This window comes from Helianthus annuus, chromosome 17, assembly GCF_002127325.2.
Source record: "Helianthus annuus cultivar XRQ/B chromosome 17, HanXRQr2.0-SUNRISE, whole genome shotgun sequence".
Classification (NCBI taxonomy): Eukaryota; Viridiplantae; Streptophyta; class Magnoliopsida; order Asterales; family Asteraceae; genus Helianthus; species Helianthus annuus.
Genome location: NC_035449.2, coordinates 72,125,033 through 72,146,981, shown reverse-complemented (window position 1 = coordinate 72,146,981; position 21,949 = coordinate 72,125,033). Strand labels below are relative to the sequence as shown.

General features: G+C 34.2%; 2 long non-coding RNA genes across 2 annotated transcripts; both read right to left on the bottom strand.

Moving 5' to 3' along the window:
• Window positions 1-13,592: 13,592 nt before the first annotated feature.
• On the bottom strand, window positions 13,593-14,166 carry LOC110887503. Its single transcript, XR_002563364.2, has 2 exons — window positions 14,128-14,166; window positions 13,593-13,792 (listed from the first exon to the last, which is right to left on the bottom strand). It is a non-coding gene; the product is annotated as an uncharacterized LOC110887503 (long non-coding RNA).
• A 5,781-nt stretch (window positions 14,167-19,947) lies between these two features.
• Window positions 19,948-20,521, bottom strand: LOC110887504. Its single transcript, XR_002563365.2, has 2 exons — window positions 20,483-20,521; window positions 19,948-20,147 (listed from the first exon to the last, which is right to left on the bottom strand). It is a non-coding gene; the product is annotated as an uncharacterized LOC110887504 (long non-coding RNA).
• Window positions 20,522-21,949: the final 1,428 nt, after the last annotated feature.

The following is a 21,949-nucleotide window of genomic DNA, read 5'->3' as shown; positions in this document are numbered from 1 at the left end:
GATTCCACAAAAGCTAGCATAGCACAACATCCTAAACACCTGTCACATACATTAAAATAGAGGTCAATACACAGAGTGTAAAGGTGAGCATACAAGTTTATTAGTAATGTAGATAGCAAAAGCGGTTTACGCATAACCAACATGTAACATGTTGAAAAGTGAAGCTAGCAGGTTATCGACAACGAAATATGCACAGACATGACTGCGAGTTGTAGAATGCGCAACACATATCACCACTGTGATACGTGAAGTAAAACCCTTAACAACCCCTGTCCACGACAGGTGCTGAGTCCAAACTATAGTACTATCGTTGCTAAGGCGTCAGGAAACAATCACTGTGTAAACATAACATACAAGCATTCATCGAGTAACATGTATACATGTAATATCGGTTAGCGTATAAAAGTGTTTGCGTTGTGTGTCGTTTGTGGTTTGAAATAGATAACGTATGTAACACCCAAAAGTGCGTAAAGCAAAAAGGGTTCGAGTATACTCACAGATTGTGTTTAATGAGTAAACACAGTCTTGGATTGAAGGTAGCGCCGGAGAGTTAGCCTGATTACATAACGGTAGCATAAGCGACGAACAGTGCATTAATCGGTGTCGAGTGGGTACTGAGTGACGAGGGGTCATCCGATCGGATGACCTTCCGGACAGATGGTCATCCGGACGGATGGCCATTCGGTCGGAGGGTGATCCGTTTGGGATGGATGTGTTTGTGTATGATGTGACTTTGAAGTTTTCGTTGTAGAATTTTGAAAACAGAGAAATATCTCTACCTTTCAGGTCGTCCGGTCGAACGGTCATCCGGTCGAAGGGCCGTTCGGTCGGATGGTGATACGTCCAAGTGAAACAGTTCTTATACTTAAGTTCCTTGATAGAATAGCCATTCGATTGGATGGTCATCCGATCGGATGACTATTCGTTGAAACTGGTGTTTTGAAAGTTTTTAGTAAAATTTGTTTAAGTGTTGAGAGTCACAAGTCATCCGACCGGATTGTCGTTCGATTGGATGGCTATCCGATCGGACGGCAGTCCGTTTGGAAACCCGTTCATTTTGAAATCTGCGAGGTTTGCTATGTTTAGAAAGTTTTGCGGTTTGTCCTGGGACGGTATGACAACGTGTCAAACAACGGGAACTCCACCAAGTCCAAGTCATCCGATTGGATGGGAATCATCCCGTCTGATCAGTTAACTATTCTTGACTATGGTTCATGTTCAACCCGTTAAGTCGGTTGTCTCTTTGATAGGAATCAGTTCTCAAACTGGCACTTCACTAGAGAGTGAGTAGAAGGCCTAAAAGAGGGCAGATCCTATCGGTTTTTGAATAAAAAAGTTAAGAGTTTTGAAGAAAAGTGGAAATAAGTTGGAAAATGTTTAGATTATGATGAGTTTAGTGTTTAAACATGTTGAAATCTCTTAGATCTGAGTTGTTCTTGGTGGAATAAGGTCACACTTTGTAGTTTATGAGAACCCATGATGACATCATCCTAGAACAACCCAAATTAGCCGATTTCACGGTGAAAAGTTAAGACTTGATGACGAAAATGACGAAGAAGTGTGTATTGATTGAGAAAGTACAAGATTTGAGGTAGAAACTTACAAGAATCACGAGGAATCAAGAGAAAATAGGCCAAAAGCGTGCTGGTCGAATGAGAGCTGTCACATCACATGAACAGTGATGTGACAGGTGCTAATTATAGGTGAGAGGGTGAGAAAGGCGGTGCAAATGTAGGTCCCCTTGAGTCTTATGGATCTTTCACAGAATTGTATACCTAACCTAGAGTGCGGAATCCTCTAGATCAGATTTGTTACAGAAACGAGTAGAAACAGAAAATTCCAATCAAACGGGTCTTCTATTGATTATCCAACTTGTAGTTTACAATCAATTCAAGACCTCACAACCTCACAGCCTCTCTCTGTGATCTTGCTAAACCCTAATTCGAAATTTTCTCTCTCTCTAGACTTTCTCTCTCTAAAATTCTCTAACCACCAAAACCCTAATCACAAAAACATGTTTATATACCACATGTTTGTGAACTGGGCTTCCTACATGGACTAGGCCATTTTCCAAGCCCATTACAACAATAAACTCACTAACCAATAAGCTAAGCCCAATACAACATATCCAAAGACTAAATAATCAAACTATTAAGCTGTTGTCATAGAATATGCACCAACAGACTCCCCCTTGACAATAGCTTCATAGTGTAATTTTGACCTTGAATTTTGATTCCAAGAAGCATTATTGTTGTAATTTCTAAAGCCATTGTTATAAAAAGTTCGACCACCATTATTCTGGTATCGATTTTGATATTGACATTGACTTCTGAAATTATTAGAATTAAAATTGTTCATTCTTGGTGAACTGCTTCTAGGTCTCTGAAATCTGCCTAGTGGAGATCTAGGCTGAAATCTAGGTTGATTTCTTTGAAAACGTGGAACTTGTGGAGTTCCTGTTCCAGCCTTATCTACACCAACAACAACATTCTCTGGTTGCTTAGGAGCAGACTTCTTTGGAGAATTTGACCCTTTCTCCTCACTATCACCTTCCTTCTCTGGTGATTTTTCTCTCTTCCTCTCACTCACTTGTGCTTCACTCTTTTTGTTAGGACAGCAGCTAGCTACATGTCCCTTTACGTGACACCTGAAGCACGATCTCCTTTTCAAAGACTTCTTAGCTGGAGTCTCTGTGGTAGATCCCTTATCAGATGGTGATGATGCCTTGGAAGAATTTTGTTCAGTTTGCTTAAGTTCAGATTTTTCTATGTTCTTATTTTTTGCAAACTCTACATTTGATTCTTTTTCAATAACAACAGTTTCATTTTTCATATCACTACTTTGAACAAAATTAATCTTTTTAACAAAAGTTTGATTTTTGCTCTTAGGAGGTGAATTTTTCTTTTTCAAAGATTCCCTGTTATTGTTCTTCCTAGCATCACCATTCTCAGACCCTTCACCTTGACTTGATGTAGATGCGAAACTACTTGGTGCAGTTGACATATAGGCTGCTAGCTCATCTTCATCAGGCAGGAAAGAATAGTCATGACTAAGAGGAGGTGGGACTTCATTAAAGCCCTGGAAGCCCACAATGGTCTTGTCATTACTTATCTTTAACCTACCCATCATGTGTTTCATAACAAAAGACGAATCTCTGAATTGACTTAATTTCTGTTCAAGTTCAACAATTTTGAGTTGAGCATCTGACAACTCTTTGTTTTTATCAGAAATCTCTTTTGTTTTTTCAGCCATCATTTCGTGAGCTAAGTCTATTACTTGAAGTTTTTCGTTTAATTTGCATGTTAAGGCTTCGATTTCATTTGCATAACTTTTACCTTCTTCAAGTATAGAGATTCATTTCTTTTAGCAAAAAAAAATTGACTCTTTTATGCTAGACATCTCGCTCACCAGACTTTGATTTTGAGTTGACAACCTGTCAACCTCACCCTGTAGTTCACGACACCTCAAACACACAAAATTAGATTTTACCTCTTCCTCATGAACTTCTGTAGTTTCATCAGCAACAACATTTTCAGCTTCACTCTCCTTCTCTACTTCAGCATCAACTTTTGCTTTAGCATTCTCCACTTGAGATTCAGCATCACTCACACTAGTTTCAGCTTCATCAACTGGCACTATCTCTGCCATAAATGCTTGAGTGACACTCTCATTTCCCTGATATCGCCTTTGTAATGCATCCCACATATCCTTTGAATTTGTGTACTTCTTGAAGATATGCTTGATGCTATCAGGTAAGGATGTCTTTATTGCAGCCAAGGCTCTCTTTTCAGCCTCGTAGATCTTTTTATCATCCTCTTTCATGTTCACGTAGTCTGTTCTACGTGGTCTGCCCTCAAAATCATGTACTGGGTTTATGTACCCATCTTCAATACATATCCACATGCGTGCATCCTGAGATTTAATGAAGGATTTGAAGCTGTCCTTCCAAGTAAGATAGTTCTCCACCTTCATCATCTTAGGTGCATTCAAGTTGGCAATGTTCGACATTTTAAACGTTGCAGACTGAGAAAACCGTACAAAATTTTTCCGAAAACAGTGGTTACCAAATTACACCGTTAGAATCGTCTCGAAAAGACGAATCCAATGATATATAATGTCAAAAACCGAATTCGGGATTTTTTTTGTCCTAAAAATCACACGAATTCAACGGCGCAAACGGTTTCGTCAAACAACCTACGGATCAATTTCTATTTGCAAAACACTGAAATTTTATCGACGCTTGCCAACGGAAATTCCACCTTTTTAAATTTGCTGGAGTTTAGTCAATTTCGCTGGTCCTGTTAATTTCGCTGGTTTTGAAGGTCAAATTCGCTGGTTTAGTTCGCTGAACAAGTCAATTTCGCTGCCTATTTCGCTGGTCTATTTCGCGATTACGACGAGCAGTAAATTCGCCGAAAATCCTAATAATTTCGCTGTGGAAAATTATACGATTACCAAAGTCGCCTTTGGATTTAACTTCGCCGATCACCGAGTAATTTAGTCACAAATTCGCTGGTCTGTCAGAGTATTTATATCTGAATTCAGCAAATTTGCTAGAACCAAATCTTTCCAAAGTTTGAAAAGATTTTATTCTGATTTCCTAACAATTTCCTGCAGAATCAAAATAGCAAACTATTAGTAATTTTCAAGAAACAACGAAGAACTGTATGAAGAACACGAAGAACACGAAGAAACAAATCTTTGAATCTTCAAGTTTTTCAGCCAAAATTCTTCAAGAATCAACCAAACCTGCAACCAAAAACACTAACACAACAAAATTAAATACTCAAACAGATCAAACACACAAAAATTTTCGAAAATCAGACGCTAAAATTTCGAAACCCTAGATCTTAAAAACTTAAAATTTTCGAAAATTCCCAAAACAACCCGAAAATCAACTCTTTTCTGCAGCAACAATTCTGAACCGAGCTTCTTCAAGAGCCTAACGCTCTGATACCAATAGTAGGTCCCCTTGAGTCTTATGGATCTTTCACAGAATTGTATACCTAACCTAGAGTGCGGAATCCTCTAGATCAGATTTGTTACAGAAACGAGTAGAAACAGAAAATTCCAATCAAACGGGTCTTCTATTGATTATCCAACTTGTAGTTTACAATCAATTCAAGACCTCACAACCTCACAGCCTCTCTCTGTGATCTTGCTAAACCCTAATTCGAAATTTTCTCTCTCTCTAAACTTTCTCTCTCTAAAATTCTCTAACCACCAAAACCCTAATCACAAAAACATGTTTATATACCACATGTTTGTGAACTGGGCTTCCTACATGGACTAGGCCATTTTCCAAGCCCATTACAACAATAAACTCACTAACCAATAAGCTAAGCTCAATACAACATATCCAAAGACTAAATAATCAAACTATTAAGCTGTTGTCACAGAATATGCACCAACAGCAAAGTGACGGGTCGGAGGGCAGTTCGATTGGATGGTCATCTGATCAGATGGTCATCCGGGCGGATGACCATTCGATCGAATGGTCCTTCGATCGGATGGGTTGTACGGGTTAGTTTCTGACTTTTCGTTTCGTGCGTTGAGCATTGCGATACGTTGCGAGTAAGCGATGTGATAGTATTAAACAACGGTTACACAATTAACATAACTAACACATAACTTAAAAGTAAATCTTTTATATTTCGAGTTCGCGATGAGATTGCGTTGCGATAGAGTTGCGATTGCGTTTTCGAATAACACCTTTAACATATCATCTACACACACAAATAACACATAAATACTACACACACGTAAAACAATATCCAGGACATGCGATTCTGGTTGCGATGTGATGCGTGTGAAGTGCTATATGTTTTAGGTATATATTTTAAGCCCTTTTTAAACTTTTTTTAGCCAAGTTTTAAATTTATAAAACACGATATTTACTAACACTAAACACACATATGGGCAAGTGCACCCAAGGCGGGCTCGTTGGCGTCTGTTTGAGGAGGTACAACTTCCACCGGGACTTCTTATAGATCTTCAAGGGGAGGCTCCGCTGGAATGCCATCCCATCTGGTAGGGTTGTTGACTCCAAGTGCTAGGTTCCAATCCTCTTGAGGGAGGACGGGTTCCATGGGAGGTGTTAGAAGAATATTTAACCTCTGGTGCAAGAGGTTAATTTCTTGAAAACTATTTTCCAGCCCCACCGTAAGATAGTTTATACGTTCTATTAGGACCTCCTCTACCGAAGTCATTTCATCGAGAGCTTCCCGTAGTGTCATGACGTAGTGTACAAGGGTAGCTTCAATGGAAGGCCTTCTCCCTCTTCGACTGTTTCTTGAATGTACAAAAGATGTTCCACTGTTTTCACTTGAAATTCTATGAAAATAAACAAGAAATAGCTTATTTTAATGAAATAGTACTTTGGACACGGCCCCGTGCTTAACGAGCACAGCCCCGTGTTCACCTTTCTGCAGAATTTTAGAACAAGGAATCTTGAAGTTTTAAGTTATTTCTCTAATTTGTGAAGCCTCTTTGAACAATAATAACTTAAAACAACGTTATACAACTTATTTTTAACAAGATTCTTTGAACAAAACTCAACAATTCTTACAATAAAGCTTGAAATCTCAAGCTTTAATGGAGGTTTTTGGAGAAAAATGAAGAAGAAGGAAATGGATAAAAGAGGAAAGGACAAGATGGTTGTTGGAACCTTCTTTTAGAACATACCTAGGATGGTAGGAGAGAAGATCCCTTCAAATCTCTGTCCCTGGATGGTCCAAATGTGCAGGATTCTTGGCTGCATTTATAGAAAACGACAGCATGCTGGACACGGCCCCGTGTTGGCTGGACACGGCCCCGTGTGCAGGCAAGATCCTGACAAAGTTTGTCCGTATTCCGACGTAAAGTCAGAAAGGAATCTTTTGGTGGACACGGGGGCGTATTGGCTGGGCACGGCCCCGTGTCGAAAGGCTGATTATGAAGTTTTTCTATTTTCAAGGAATTTATCCGGATCGGGCGGTTCCTTACTGGATGGAACAACCCCAAAGTGCCTAAGATACCTTAATTGCTCTAGATTAAGACGAGAACACAAGAGGTTGTCGGTGAGGGTGATTCCTATGCTAAATGTAGGTGGACAAGTCCAACCCTTTCCCAGGCTGTCACAACCCCCGATCCCTAGTTCTCGGGAACGGGCGGCCGCGAACCAGTTTCGGTGGTATCACGTTATTTACTTAATTGGCAACGGAAATTTCATCAGGACCGTAGTTAGGAAATATTTTATCAGAGTAAAACCACCATATTTTATTTTTATAATCACATGGGTAAAACCCAAGATTCTTATTACAACATGTTTATAGGGATAACCCTTATTTTATTGAATTTAAAACATCGTCTTTTAGGTAACTTTTATAGCCACATTTTTCCAAGCCGTCAGTGCTCTCGAGCTGGCTTTATTCTAATTGGCTTTCACATTGTGTTACCTGAAACGCGTTTTAAAAACATTTTATCAGCAAGAAATACTGGTGAGTGAATCCCAGTTTAATCAAGAAATATGAATTCAATTTAAACAGTATTGAGGGCGATTACAATGTTTATATCTACCCAATTACTCATTCAGTAGTGTCAAGTCTGACTGAGGGTCATATTACACATTGGCTAACTCGTTGTCCAATGGTAACGTTACTCAAATTTTGTATACAAAACCCCAACATACCGGCAGTAATTGTAGAATTACAAAGACTCAATCACTGCTAAATCGCATTGTAAAAAGGTTAAGGTTTTGTAAAAACTGTTAATAAAAAGGAGATTACTCACATTGCTATTATAGGGCTTTCCTTTGTGATTCCCTGGTTATAATCTAATTGAATAAACAATGCACACGCGTTAGTATAATAACCCATTTTAATATTAGTAATACCCTCCCCGAGACGGCATTCCAATGACTACGTCGGGCAGAACCACGACAGCCGTTACGGAACCCTAGATCAATCGGGCAGAATATCTAATACGTATCCAGGGTTATGATACTTACAACGAGGCAGAGCTTCGCTAATTGGGGGGGGGTATTACACCCGTGTATAATGCCTACACTTTAGAATTGAGAGAAAGGAAACGATTGTGAACGAATTTGAATGAAGATCCGATGGCCTGCTTATATAGTGCTTCTCCTGGGTTTTCTCGCGGCCCGCGTAAAATAAGGCAAGGCCTTACGCGGCCCGCGTCAACTCTAGTCAACGCGTAGCTGGGCTGAGTCATCGAGTAGGTTTGCCGGGTGTTGGGCCACGTGGCCGCACCGGGCTGCGCCACCTTTTGAACCTCTCGCGGCCCGCGTGAACTTAACGGGTAGCTTACGCGGCCCGCCTGAACTAATGAATTTAAAGGAATCCGGTTACACCTTAATACGGCCCGCGTAAACTAAGGGTGAGGGTTGTCGCGGCCCGCCTAGACTTATATTTTCTTGTTTTTGATTATTTTTAATAATATATTGTATTTCGGGCTCGGTTTTCACATACAAGGTGTATTTTAGGAAGTGTAGGGTGTCAGAAAAATATTCAGGAGGTTTGTTATATTTTGGGTACAACTCCTGGATTATTTAATAAAATATATAGTGTACCCACATCAAATATAGTAACCCAATTTCACTTTATCCCTACGTCACGAGACAGAACCCCAACGGATTTAGGCAGAGCCTTGACATACGTTACGGGGCCTTCACGTCACTTTGACAGGGTATCGGTGATCAGGGGTTACAACACTTAAAATGGGGTAGGGCATTGTAGGATTTTTAGAGTGAGGTACTAAATAAAATTAGATTTATACATATGAAGCATAGAAAGAGGCGAGAGAAGCTTAGCAAATTCTGAATGTTTGAACATGTACTGGTATTTATAGTGAAAAAGAAACTTCTACCTCAAGTTCAAAATACAAATTCTTTCCAAACATTGACACGTACCTACTAGACATTGAATGCAAACATATCCACATAACTTTAATATTAATTGATAGTTTTATTTTATGTTATTAAATAATTGTCAAACATGCAAAGTATTTATGTAGAAAGCATTCTTTTTAGTTGTTGAATTTTTTACTATTACCTTTTCTAAATTTCGTTCATACACTTTAATATTCTTAATGTAAAAGTTTATTTATTTTATATAATTTATATAAATAAAAATTTTGGGAATGTTACATCCCCCCACCTTGTTTTAAATCTCGTCCTCGAGATTCCCTGAAAAAAAATACTTTTAGTTTGTTATGATCCTAGTTTATTCTGGTCTTTGCTTTAAACTTTGACCAGAACTATTCCCTATGTTGTGAGATTCTTATCTTCTCAAGATTTCTTAATGAAAGTAAATTATTAGCGTAAGTATTTAGATGTGATGTGTGTTCGCACAATTTTTAGTTACAGATTTCCTGATGCGTTAATAATTACAAAGGGAAATCTTATACTTTCCATGGCGTCCCAACTTATAGGGTTCCCGTCGTTCGTCTTGTCGCACGAGTTTCGAGACTGATGATCAAACGAAATAATGTTTGATATCGAAATTTAAAGACGTATACGAGAGATTCCTAATAAATAAATCTAAAATTATCATTGACATACTTGTTCATGATTTATTCCTAATTGTCAATCAATATAGTCTTTGGATTTCCTCATAGACATACATATCCATATAATATTTCATATACTGTAGTATGCACATTATCCATAATGTAAACAGACTTACAAGTCAGACATTAGGTTATGGTACTATTTAGGGAATTCCATTATTATCACACATACCCCATCTTACCCGGTCTTGCCGGAGAGGTAACCCCATCTTACCCGGTCTCACCGGAGAGGTAACCCCATCTCACCCGGACAAGCTGGAGAGTCTACCGCACCATGCCCAGTTTTACCGGAGAGGTAATTATCATGGTATTTCCCATAAATAGACTTCTCTCAAATCAGGATTTTGAAAGTACATAGTTTATTATAGTTTGCATCAAGAAACAAGGAAATCAGTATTCTCATGATGGATCATATTCTAGAACCGAGTAGTATCAATAAACAAGAAATAACAGTGGCCAGTTGTTATCGCTTATTTATCATACTTGCACTGTTCTAGTCATTATCCTCACGGGATACCAATAATCATAACACTTTATTTATGCAAGTAATTGGCTTATCTCAAAACTTTTATACTAAGGCATTCTTCTTAGGTTCAAGTCTAAATACTATACTGGTTGTTACCAGTGAATATCAATATCCCAACTTTTCATTTACGCATAGATATTATTATGGTTACGGTTTTCTTTTGGTTGGAGAATGGAGTTTCAAATATATCATTGTTTCCATTGACACTACAGCTAATTTCGATGTAATGAGTATGCTTACAACTAACTTTATTTATGCTTATATATTGTTAGATTTCATCACAAAGAATATTTTATTGAGACAAATGGCATTTTTTTACAACATAGTAGGTTTCATGGTTTATTCTTATAATAACTTCATATTTTCATATGAATTACCAATGACGTTTTCTCTTATGTTTATCTTACAGAAGATATTATATTGGGTATATGCATATATGTGTATAAAATTTCAAATATTAAACTTACGGAATATATACACACATATATAAAATAATAACTATACATTCGATGGTACCCATCATCAAGCTTATTTCCATGTCTTTATTTTATCTTTTGATAAAAGTAGTATATTTGAAATGAACTTTTGTTTAAATCTATTGAACACAATATTTTGGAGTGTTCAGGATGGATCAATAAAAGATTTAAAGAAATGAATTACTCAAAATATGAACTTTCTGGACTTATGGGAATAAATTTATTTTTAACTAATGGATTGAACCATAAAGTATCAAAACTTAATTATCAATTTATCGTATATTATATTATTTATTCAAAGTAGTACTTATGGTAAGTAATACAGAGTTTGACGTTTCTAAAATTGATTCTAACTATATTTGAGTAATATACATGTATTGAAATACGCATGTATATTCCATACAATAATAATTTATTTTAAAGATATTACAATATTAAAATTGTAATCTGCTTCTTTTTTTTTATATAAAGTTTTATAAAGGACAAACGTACTAAATACACATTTGATTCAACTATCCTTATGTGAGGCATCCATTTTTAATTCTAGTGTGAGAAAAATGAATGTTTAGGAACATTTTAACGTGCCAGGTAAAATAAATAAATAGATACTAAATTATTGATTTAAGTAGGATAAGAAAAGATGTTTTCACTGTTGCAATATTCCTACTTCTAAAAATTTAATTATCTGATCTTTTTACCATAAGTAAATGTGCAAGGATCAAAATATACAGTATATTATTTTCGTATAGTATAATATACTTATACTTATGGGAAGATAAGATTTGTATACATATTCTAGTAAAAAGGATCTAATAACCTTGTTACATTTTAATGAACCCGTGACGGACTTATAACATAAGTGCATATAATATTCTATATATTATATTATACTTATTAGAATTTATTACATCATTTTATTAAAATGTTAGATATAAAATATATCTTTTACTTACTCTATTATCTTATAGTAAAATATACTATTCATATATTATTGTAAAATGTTTTATCATTATACTAATAATATAAAAGGTACGGATGAACTCAAATATTATGAGTTATAAAATTATAAGTGTAATATATAGATCAAAAATATATATTTGACTTACTGTACGAGTCGAATATTTGAAAAAAAATTATATTAGATTTTAGATATCAAAATATTTTTTTTTTCAACCGAGAATCGTGTAGGGTAGATACCCATATGTACTAGTGGATTTCTATCTTTGGTTAAACTTTAACACCTGTTTGAAAAATGAATATTTCCCTCAAGTATTTTGTTAAAGATACTCCAAGGATGTACTATAAAATAAATTTAAGTTTAAACTAATAAATTATTTTGAGAAAGAATATCTTAATAAAAATAATTAATCTATGGTTTTAGGCAAACCAACAAACCATGTGCTAATATAAAAACCAAAATAAAAAATTTCGCAATTACTTAGGGTAAGTTTAACAACCAATTTATCAACTCCACTTATTTACTGATATTGTATTATAGTGTATATATATATTTCAAATGTAATAGTATTTTATTATTTAACTATTATATATTAACCAGCTGACTTAAATATTTTTCTTTATAACTTAGGATACAAAATCCTATAACAAATATGGCTAGTAAATCTTATAATTAATCTTTTTCGAGCATAAGACCTATCTTGGACATACCTTAAAGATTTGTAGAAATGTTTTCAACATTTAGTTAGTCCATAGTCCAACCAACCCAAATTTCTAAATTTTTAAATGATTTTATTGAATCATGAATACCCATCATATTCTTTTAACCATTTATTTTATTACTAAGTATAGAAATCTTTAAGTAATCCCAACATAAATTTTTTTTTTTCGGGTATTCTCTCAACTAGTAATTGTGGTCATATCACTGTTGATCATTCTCTCAACTAGTGACTCTGAATTTAGTAGTGTCCCGTGACATTACTTTGTCAAATATATTTTCTATGGCACAAAACCAATTAGCCCATAATATACCCTTTTCTGTAAATTTAATAGCTATAACTTTATCAAATATAATATATTAATTAACTAATTATACTACACAATCTAAGTAATCTTCAAATTTATTTAATATTTTTTAATAATTTAGCTTTTAACTATTAATTACTACAAATTTAACACACTACAAAATACACTTTATAGCATGTCCTTATTAACTATTTATACTGAAAAGCGTTAAATAATATATTTGTAGTAACTTATATTATACCATTAATCGCAATTTATAACACTTATTGTTTTCACAAATTATTGATGTGAATTAATTAGTCTAGCTTCCATATGGTATCATGGTCCATACAATTGCAATTTGCAAAGGTGGTATCTGATGGTTGGAACTTAGAGATCCACTACGCAATATCATTAGTTTGTTTTAGTTCATATTTATTTAATTAATAAATCACAATATAATTGACATTTCACTAAAGTAGGAAGTTGGGTTAAAGAGTGCTTCTGTTATTAAGCATGCGATTAGCTAGTTATAATGTACTATATTAAATATTAACTATAATATTTGGAACCATAATATTTAAACCATAATTAAACATTTAATATAATACTATTTTAAATAACAAGGCCATATATAAAGGTTTAGATATATTATTACTAATATATAGCATTGAATGTTCATGCCTCCACTAAATCATATTTGTGCTACTATTGACTAATTCTTTGGCCAATAGTAGCGGGTATCAAGTAATGTATAAAATCCCCATACCGGTAGCTATTGCAGAATACCAAAAATTTAATCACTGTAGACTAACAAACAGTCAAATAATATAAAACACATAATCACATAAGTTATTTTCTAACACAGAATTAAAATTTAAGTGTCAGCAGAACACTTCTTTGGCTTGAACCAGTGGCTAGGCTCTGATACCACCTTCTGTCACAACCCCCGATCCCTAGTTCTCGAGAACGGGCGGCCGCGAACCAGTTTCGGTGGTATCACGTTATTTACTTAATTGGCAGCGGAAATTTCATCAGGACCGTAGTTAGGAAATATTTTATCAGAGTAAAACCACCATATTTTATTTTTATAATCACATGGGTAAAACCCAAGATTCTTATTACAACATGTTTATAAGGATAACCCTTATTTTATTGAATTTAAAACATCGTCTTTTAGGTAACTTTTATAGCCACATTTTTCCAAGCCGTCAGTGCTCTCGAGCTGGCTTTATTCTAATTGGCTTTCACATTGTGTTACCTGAAACGCGTTTTAAAAACATTTTATCAGCAAGAAAATACTGGTGAGTGAATCCCAGTTTAATCAAGAAATATGAATTCAATTTAAACAGTATTGAGGGCGATTACAATGTTTATATCTACCCAATTACTCATTCAGTAGTGTCAAGTCTGACTGAGGGTCATATTACACATTGGCTAACTCGTTGTCCAATGGTAACGTTACTCAAATTTTGTATACAAAACCCCAACATACCGGCAGTAATTGTAGAATTACAAAGACTCAATCACTGCTAAATCGCATTGTAAAAAGGTTAAGGTTTTGTAAAAACTGTTAATAAAAAGGAGATTACTCACATTGCTATTATAGGGCTTTCCTTTGTGATTCCCTGGTTATAATCTAATTGAATAAACAATGCACACGCGTTAGTATAATAACCCATTTTAATATTAGTAATACCCTCCCCGAGACGGCATTCCAATGACTACGTCGGGCAGAACCACGACAGCCGTTACGGAACCCTAGATCAATCGGGCAGAATATCTAATACGTATCCAGGGTTATGATACTTACAACGAGGCAGAGCTTCGCTAATTGGGGGGGGGGGGTATTATACCCGTGTATAATGCCTACACTTTAGAATTGAGAGAAAGGAAACGATTGTGAACGAATTTGAATGAAGATCCGATGGCCTGCTTATATAGTGCTTCTCCTGGGTTTTCTCGCGGCCCGCGTAAAATAAGGCAAGGCCTTACGCGGCCCGCGTCAACTCTAGTCAACGCGTAGCTGGGCTGAGTCATCGAGTAGGTTTGCCGGGTGTTGGGCCACGTGGCCGCACCGGGCTGCGCCACCTTTTGAACCTCTCGCGGCCCGCGTGAACTTAACGGGTAGCTTACGCGGCCCGCCTGAACTAATGAATTTAAAGGAATCCGGTTACACCTTAATACGGCCCGCGTAAACTAAGGGTGAGGGTTGTCGCGGCCCGCCTAGACTTATATTTTCTTGTTTTTGATTATTTTTAATAATATATTGTATTTCGGGCTCGGTTTTCACATACGGGGTGTATTTTAGGAAGTGTAGGGTGTCAGAAAAATATTCAGGAGATTTGTTATATTTTGGGTACAACTCCTGGATTATTTAATAAAATATATAGTGTACCCACATCAAATATAGTAACCCAATTTCACTTTATCCCTACGTCACGAGACAGAACCCCAACGGATTTAGGCAGAGCCTTGACATACGTTACGGGGCCTTCACGTCACTTTGACAGGGTATCGGTGATCAGGGGTTACAACACTTAAAATGGGGTAGGGCATTGTAGGATTTTTAGAGTGAGGTACTAAATAAAATTAGATTTATACATATGAAGCATAGAAAGAGGCGAGAGAAGCTTAGCAAATTCTGAATGTTTGAACATGTACTGGTATTTATAGTGAAAAAGAAACTTCTACCTCAAGTTCAAAATACAAATTCTTTCCAAACATTGACACGTACCTACTAGACATTGAATGCAAACATATCCACATAACTTTAATATTAATTGATAGTTTTATTTTATGTTATTAAATAATTGTCAAACATGCAAAGTATTTATGTAGAAAGCATTCTTTTTAGTTGTTGATTTTTTTACTATTACCTTTTCTAAATTTCGTTCATACACTTTAATATTCTTAATGTAAAAGTTTATTTATTTTATATAATTTATATAAATAAAAATTTTGGGAATGTTACATCCCCCCACCTTGTTTTAAATCTCGTCCTCGAGATTCCCTGAAAAAAAATACTTTTAGTTTGTTATGATCCTAGTTTATTCTGGTCTTTGCTTTAAACTTTGACCAGAACTATTCCCTATGTTGTGAGATTCTTATCTTCTCAAGATTTCTTAATGAAAGTAAATTATTAGCGTAAGTATTTAGATGTGATGTGTGTTCGCACAATTTTTAGTTACAGATTTCCTGATGCGTTAATAGTTACAAAGGGAAATCTTATACTTTCCATGGCGTCCCAACTTATAGGGTTCCCGTCGTTCGTCTTGTCGCACGAGTTTCGAGACTGATGATCAAACGAAATAATGTTTGATATCGAAATTTAAAGACGTATACGAGAGATTCCTAATAAATAAATCTAAAATTATCATTGACATACTTGTTCATGATTTATTCCTAATTGTCAATCAATATAGTCTTTGGATTTCCTCATAGACATACATATCCATATAATATTTCATATACTGTAGTATGCACATTATCCATAATGTAAACAGACTTACAAGTCAGACATCAGGTTATGGTACTATTTAGGGAATTCCATTATTATCACACATACCCCATCTTACCCGGTCTTGCCGGAGAGGTAACCCCATCTTACCCGGTCTCACAGGAGAGGTAACCCCATCTCACCCGGACAAGCTGGAGAGTCTACCGCACCATGCCCAGTTTTACCGGAGAGGTAATTATCATGGTATTTCCCATAAATAGACTTCTCTCAAATCAGGATTTTGAAAGTACATAGTTTATTATAGTTTGCATCAAGAAACAAGGAAATCAGTATTCTCATGATGGATCATATTCTAGAACCGAGTAGTATCAATAAACAAGAAATAACAGTGGCCAGTTGTTATCGCTTATTTATCATACTTGCACTGTTCTAGTCATTATCCTCACGGGATACCAATAATCATAACACTTTATTTATGCAAGTAATTGGCTTATCTCAAAACTTTTATACTAAGGCATTCTTCTTAGGTTCAAGTCTAAATACTATACTGGTTGTTACCAGTGAATATCAATATCCCAACTTTTCATTTACGCATAGATATTATTATGGTTACGGTTTTCTTTTGGTTGGAGAATGGAGTTTCAAATATATCATTGTTTCCATTGACACTACAGCTAATTTCGATGTAATGAGTATGCTTACAACTAACTTTATTTATGCTTATATATTGTTAGATTTCATCACAAAGAATATTTTATTGAGACAAATGGCATTTTTTTACAACATAGTAGGTTTCATGGTTTATTCTTATAATAACTTCATATTTTCATATGAATTACCAATGACGTTTTCTCTTATGTTTATCTTACAGAAGATATTATATTGGGTATATGCATATATGTGTATAAAATTTCAAATATTAAACTTACGGAATATATACACACATATATAAAATAATAACTATACATTCGATGGTACCCATCATCAAGCTTATTTCCATGTCTTTATTTTATCTTTTGATAAAAGTAGTATATTTGAAATGAACTTTTGTCTAAATCTATTGAACACAATATTTTGGAGTGTTCAGGATGGATCAATAAAAGATTTAAAGAAATGAATTACTCAAAATATGAACTTTCTGGACTTATGGGAATAAATTTATTTTTAACTAATGGATTGAACCATAAAGTATCAAAACTTAATTATCAATTTATCGTATATTATATTATTTATTCAAAGTAGTACTTATGGTAAGTAATACAGAGTTTGACGTTTCTAAAATTGATTCTAACTATATTTGAGTAATATACATGTATTGAAATACGCATGTAAATTCCATACAATAATAATTTATTTTAAAGATATTACAATATTAAAATTGTAATCTGCTTCTTTTTTTTATAAAGTTTTATAAAGGACAAACGTACTAAATACACATTTGATTCAACTATCCTTATGTGAGGCATCCATTTTTAATTCTAGTGTGAGAAAAATGAATGTTTAGGAACATTTTAACGTGCCAGGTAAAATAAATAAATAGATACTAAATTATTGATTTAAGTAGGATAAGAAAAGATGTTTTCACTGTTGCAATATTCCTACTTCTAAAAATTTAATTATCTGATCTTTTTACCATAAGTAAATGTGCAAGGATCAAAATATACAGTATATTATTTTCGTATAGTATAATATACTTATACTTATGGGAAGATAAGATTTGTATACATATTCTAGTAAAAAGGATCTAATAACCTTGTTACATTTTAATGAACCCGTGACGGACTTATAACATAAGTGCATATAATATTCTATATATTATATTATACTTATTAGAATTTATTACATCATTTTATTAAAATGTTAGATATAAAATATATCTTTTACTTACTCTATTATCTTATAGTAAAATATACTATTCATATATTATTGTTAAATGTTTTATCATTATACTAATAATATAAAAGGTACGGATGAACTCAAAATATTATGAGTTATAAAATTATAAGTGTAATATATAGATCAAAAATATATATTTGACTTACTGTACGAGTCGAATATTTGAAAAAAAATTATATTAGATTTTAGATATCAAAATATTTTTTTTTCAACCGAGAATCGTGTAGGGTAGATACCCATATGTACTAGTGGATTTCTATCTTTGGTTAAACTTTAACACCTGTTTGAAAAATGAATATTTCCCTCAAGTATTTTGTTAAAGATACTCCAAGGATGTACTATAAAATAAATTTAAGTTTAAACTAATAAATTATTTTGAGAAAGAATATCTTAATAAAAATAATTAATCTATGGTTTTAGGCAAACCAACAAACCATGTGCTAATATAAAAACCAAAATCAAAAATTTCGCAATTACTTAGGGTAAGTTTAACAACCAATTTATCAACTCCACTTATTTACTGATATTGTATTATAGTGTATATATATATTTCAAATGTAATAGTATTTTATTATTTAACTATTATATATTAACCAGCTGACTTAAATATTTTTCTTTATAACTTAGGATACAAAATCCTATAACAAATATGGCTAGTAAATCTTATAATTAATCTTTTTCGAGCATAAGACCTACTTGGACATACCTTAAAGATTTGTAGAAATGTTTTCAACATTTAGTTAGTCCATAGTCCAACCAACCCAAATTTCTAAATTTTTAAATGATTTTATTGAATCATGAATACCCATCATATTCTTTTAACCATTTATTTTATTACTAAGTATAGAAATCTTTAAGTAATCCCAACATAAATTTTTTTTTTCGGGTATTCTCTCAACTAGTAATTGTGGTCATATCATTGTTGATCATTCTCTCAACTAGTGACTCTGAATTTAGTAGTGTCCCGTGACATTACTTTGTCAAATATATTTTCTATGGCACAAAACCAATTAGCCCATAATATACCCTTTTCTGTAAATTTAATAGCTATAACTTTATCAAATATAATATATTAATTAACTAATTATACTACACAATCTAAGTAATCTTCAAATTTATTTAATATTTTTTAATAATTTAGCTTTTAACTATTAATTACTACAAATTTAACACACTACAAAATACACTTTATAGCATGTCCTTATTAACTATTTATAATGAAAAGCGTTAAATAATATATTTGTAGTAACTTATATTATACCATTAATCGCAATTTATAACACTTATTGTTTTCACAAATTATTGATGTGAATTAATTAGTCTAGCTTCCATATGGTATCATGGTCCATACAATTGCAATTTGCAAAGGTGGTATCTGATGGTTGGAACTTAGAGATCCACTACGCAATATCATTAGTTTGTTTTAGTTCATATTTATTTAATTAATAAATCACAATATAATTGACATTTCACTAAAGTAGGAAGTTGGGTTAAAGAGTGCTTCTGTTATTAAGCATGCGATTAGCTAGTTATAATATACTATATTAAATATTAACTATAATATTTGGAACCATAATATTTAAACCATAATTAAACATTTAATATAATACTATTTTAAATAACAAGGCCATATATAAAGGTTTAGATATATTATTACTAATATATAGCATTGAATGTTCATGCCTCCACTAAATCATATTTGTGCTACTATTGACTAATTCTTTGGCCAATAGTAGCGGGTATCAAGTAATGTATAAAATCCCCATACCGGTAGCTATTGCAGAATACCAAAAATTTAATCACTGTAGACTAACAAACAGTCAAATAATATAAAACACATAATCACATAAGTTATTTCCTAACACAGAATTAAAATTTAAGTGTCAGCAGAACACTTCTTTGGCTTGAACCAGTGGCTAGGCTCTGATACCACCTTCTGTCACAACCCCCGATCCCTAGTTCTCGAGAACGGGCGGCCGCGAACCAGTTTCGGTGGTATCACGTTATTTACTTAATTGGCAGCGGAAATTTCATCAGGACCGTAGTTAGGAAATATTTTATCAGAGTAAAACCACCATATTTTATTTTTATAATCACATGGGTAAAACCCAAGATTCTTATTACAACATGTTTATAAGGATAACCCTTATTTTATTGAATTTAAAACATCGTCTTTTAGGTAACTTTTATAGCCACATTTTTCCAAGCCGTCAGTGCTCTCGAGCTGGCTTTATTCTAATTGGCTTTCACATTGTGTTACCTGAAACGCGTTTTAAAAACATTTTATCAGCAAGAAAATACTGGTGAGTGAATCCCAGTTTAATCAAGAAATATGAATTCAATTTAAACAGTATTGAGGGCGATTACAATGTTTATATCTACCCAATTACTCATTCAGTAGTGTCAAGTCTGACTGAGGGTCATATTACACATTGGCTAACTCGTTGTCCAATGGTAACGTTACTCAAATTTTGTATACAAAACCCCAACATACCGGCAGTAATTGTAGAATTACAAAGACTCAATCACTGCTAAATCGCATTGTAAAAAGGTTAAGGTTTTGTAAAAACTGTTAATAAAAAGGAGATTACTCACATTGCTATTATAGGGCTTTCCTTTGTGATTCCCTGGTTATAATCTAATTGAATAAACAATGCACACGCGTTAGTATAATAACCCATTTTAATATTAGTAATACCCTCCCGAGACGGCATTCCAATGACTACGTCGGGCAGAACCACGACAGCCGTTACGGAACCCTAGATCAATCGGGCAGAATATCTAATACGTATCCAGGGTTAGGGTTATGATACTTACAACGAGGCAGAGCTTCGCTAATTGGAGGGGGGGTATTATACCCGTGTATAATGCCTACATTTTAGAATTGAGAGAAAGGAAACGATTGTGAACGAATTTGAATGAAGATCCGATGGCCTGCTTATATAGTGCTTCTCCTGGGTTTTCTCGCGGCCCGCGTAAAATAAGGCAAGGCCTTACGCGGCTCGCGTCAACTCTAGTCAACGCGTAGCTGGGCTGAGTCATCGAGTAGGTTTGCCGGGTGTTGGGCCACGTGGCCGCACCGGGCTGCGCCACCTTTTGAACCTCTCGCGGCCCGCGTGAACTTAACGGGTAGCTTACGCGTCCCGCCTGAGCTAATGAATTTAAAGGAATCCGGTTACACCTTAATACGGCCCGCGTAAACTAAGGGTGAGGGTTGTCGCGGCCCGCCTAGACTTATATTTTCTTGTTTTTGATTATTTTTAATAATATATTGTATTTCGGGCTCGGTTTTCACATACGGGGTGTATTTTAGGAAGTGTAGGGTGTCAGAAAAATATTCAGGAGGTTTGTTATATTTTGGGTACAACTCCTGGATTATTTAATAAAATATATAGTGTACCCACATCAAATATAGTAACCCAATTTCACTTTATCCCTACGTCACGAGACAGAACCCCAACGGATTTAGGCAGAGCCTTGACATACGTTACGGGGCCTTCACGTCACTTTGACAGGGTATCGGTGATCAGGGGTTACAACACTTAAAATGGGGTAGGGCATTGTAGGATTTTTAGAGTGAGGTACTAAATAAAATTAGATTTATACATATGAAGCATAGAAAGAGGCGAGAGAAGCTTAGCAAATTCTGAATGTTTGAACATGTACTGGTATTTATAGTGAAAAAGAAACTTCTACCTCAAGTTCAAAATACAAATTCTTTCCAAACATTGACACGTACCTACTAGACATTGAATGCAAACATATCCACATAACTTTAATATTAATTGATAGTTTTATTTTATGTTATTAAATAATTGTCAAACATGCAAAGTATTTATGTAGAAAGCATTCTTTTTAGTTGTTGAATTTTTTACTATTACCTTTTCTAAATTTCGTTCATACACTTTAATATTCTTAATGTAAAAGTTTATTTATTTTATATAATTTATATAAATAAAAATTTTGGGAATGTTACATCCCCCCACCTTGTTTTAAATCTCGTCCTCGAGATTCCCTGAAAAAAATACTTTTAGTTTGTTATGATCCTAGTTTATTCTGGTC